Consider the following 3,366-nt stretch of genomic DNA (forward strand, 5'->3'; position numbering starts at 1 on the left):
AAAAAAGAGGAGCAAAGAAATGAATAGCTGCTTCATCTGCTTTGTCTATAATCTGCTCCTACTCTCTGCTGCTTTTAGATACTGGTGCTCAGTCCCTCCAACTTATGAGCTGTGTACAGCCCAGAATAAGAGACAGCATTTCTTTTTCTTTCCACTTCTGAATACTGCCCCGTAGCTTTCCCCTTTTCTTCCCAGTGATCCAACCAAATTAAATTACTAATGCCAGTGAACCCTCTTTAGCTGTGAAGAATTAGATTTCCTCTGGTCTTTTCATTTATCTCTGAAATATTATGTACTAGGCTACACTAAGTTCTAGTATGGAGCATATGACGATAGGATTCAGCAATAAATCCATGCTAAGAGAGACCTGTTGTACAACTCACTATTCTCTTATACTCACTTGTGTCACATCTTTCATCTCATCTGAGATCTGTCAATAGGGAGAAGATTGATTTTTAATAATGTATTATAGAATTTATTTCCCTGTATTGGTCTAGAAGGTGTGCAAGGTGTGCAAAATATGGGCTGCTTATGTACATTCTGCGGTTTAAACTGTCATGAAGTTCTAGAAAAAAGTTAGAGAAATTCATGAAGACAACTATTAATAAATTTGCTGTCAAGTGTTTAAGTTCAACAAGAACATAGGCCTGAAGAGTCTATCAAGATCACTGAATTCTGTCCCTTGCGTTTCTCATTGCAGATCTCATTTATAGGATACAGTCAAAGGATTGTAACTGTTAACTTGTTTTATGTTATCCTTATATTCCTTTATATTAGGTTATATAAAAATAGATATCTCTGTTTTTTCAATTATAATTTATGCCTCTCATAAAGGTAGTCACTATTTGGCCAATTTGATCTGGAAATTTGTTCCTGCAAAGAAAGAACAAGAAGGTGAAAGAAACTGATGAAAAGTTAGAAGAAAAGCAGCAGCTACCAACCCTACAAACAACATCCCATCCCTCCACTCCCTCCCCCCCCCCCCCCAAAAAAACCTTTATTTTTAGTCAGTATCATCTTGAATGATTAAAACAATCTACCTCATACATGTATTCAAGCAATAGCTCTTGAAATAAGATGTTTTGGATAGTGCATTTCAAAAATGGTTGCATTTTCTATACCGTGTGTATGATATTTCTGTGATGTTTCTCATTTATCTTCTGAGCTTTCTCTTTTTTGGGAGGAAGGAATCTGAACTGCAGGTTTCATATGCCCCTTCCCTGGAGGTGTTCAAGGCCAGGTTGCATGGAGCCCTGAATGTGGAGGTTGTTGGTGGCCCTGCATGTGGCAGGGGGGTTAGAGATTCATGATCCTTGAGGTCCCTTCCAATCCTGGCCATTCTGTGATTCTGTGATCCTGATTTCAAACTTTCCTGCATTCAGAAGCATTCAGAACTGAAGGTTTTGTTTTGGCCTATTTCTCATCATAAGTAAATGTATTAAACAATATTGGCCTTGATGCTGGTCTCTAAGGTGTTCCGCTATTAACCTTTTCAATACTAAGAATGGGTAATTTATTCTTAGTCCGTGCTCCCCACCGATTAACCAGCTTTTAATCATTGACAAGAATTTACCTCTTACACTGCAGTTACTAAATATCCTTAATATTCTCTTTTGAGGAACTTTGTCAAAAGCCTTTCAAAAGTCATAAGTATATTCATCGCCTTTTCTTTATCCACTGTTTTGTTTGCCATTTCAAATAATCCTAGTGGGTTTCATAATAGAAAAAGCAAGGTTTTGTTTATCGTATTATACTGTATAATACAGTCTACTTTATTTTAAATTATTGCTTTAATTTTATTATGGTTCTAAAGCATTTTTGTAAAGTAATAGAAAATGTTATATCTTCTTTAGTGATATGACTTTATTTCTTGTACTCAATAAAGCTTTTCTTCTTACTTTTCTTTTCAAGTGCCCACTTTCCTATAATTTATCATAAAACAAAGTGTGTTTCTCTTTCTGCTTGTACACTGATTTCAGGAAAGGGATCTAATGCAGGGCTTGTATGTTGGTTTGTCTGGGAAAATGTCATGATAGAATTCTGGGAAATAGAAACATTTTTCTAAAGAATATGATAGCATGAAACACAGCAATGCTCTTCATCTCAGCTATTCATTCTACAGAAGACTTAAGATCATGATTTCAAGTAATTTATGCAGAGAGTTTTATGTCCCAATTATATATGTGTTAAATCAGATGTCAGTCCATGCCAATGGACAAATAAGCAATGGGGAGGAAGATGAATGCCACTTCAAAAGACAGAACACAAATTATCGTTTCAGTGCTGAAAAGCCTAGTGTAACCCAGGCTATTTACCAGTCATACTGAGAAATCTTCATTCTGCTCATTGAGCAAAAGTCAGATCTTGTTATCCTCATGCTCAGTGTGTGACTAACGTATCCAAGTCTAGCACATACACCAGAGTCCTTGAATTAACTGATCCTTGTCTGTAAAAAACTCAGTGTGTATTTGTGATACAGTGTAGCCCTGATTCTGTAACAGTGCCTGTAATTAAAAATATAATTTGTACCTTTTCTCTTAATGTTTTGGTGGCCTTGGGCAATAATTAGAAGTGTAATTAATTAAACAAAACCCCAAATATCGCTACATGTTATCCTAAAATATAAAAAAGTGAAGACAATATAACCCTTCGCTTGTATTTTCTGGTACTTGATTTATATATTGGAGAGTAATTGCCATAGCATTTAAAATACACTGATGAAAACTGTATAGTAGTTCCACATTTAACAAAAACGTTGCCTGAGAGCCCCTCAGAACTGAGAATTGATGCTTGAATATGGTACTTAGGTATGACCATGATATAAATAAATGATAATAGAAAGAATCTTGCCTCTGCTGACTGCAGTAATTCTCAGTCTCTTTCAGCTTTTCAGGAATCATTTCTCCCCCCACCCTCCTCTTACCTCTTCTCTGAAGATTCTCTCTTCCCTCAGTCAATACCAGTGGTTGAAGTGACAAATAAAATTTCTGTCTCTCAGTATTTTTCTAGGCTACAGGTTTGAACAAGTGAACCATTAGTCACTTTATGAAATTCTCCTTTGTGCGACCAGGCTGAGAGCAGTTGCACCTTTATGCATATTTTATGCACAGTTATGGGCTGCATTTCACAGTGCTGTATTTAGTTCCATTACAGTTTTCCATCATATTGCTCTTTTACTATGATATTAATTATGTATTGTTTTTACTTTATCTTACCATATTTTTTAACCTCATTTTCTTAGTTGTGTTTTATAATGTTTATAAAGTTAATTTGTAACAATAAGGCTAAGGTTATCCTGGCACTTTCATTAGCCAAGTTGTTATTTTATGAATGCTTTTGTTTGGCTACCTCTTAAATTCCCTTAAA

This window comes from Meleagris gallopavo, chromosome 10 (genome assembly GCF_000146605.3).
Source record: "Meleagris gallopavo isolate NT-WF06-2002-E0010 breed Aviagen turkey brand Nicholas breeding stock chromosome 10, Turkey_5.1, whole genome shotgun sequence".
In the NCBI taxonomy this organism is placed as follows: Eukaryota; Metazoa; Chordata; class Aves; order Galliformes; family Phasianidae; genus Meleagris; species Meleagris gallopavo.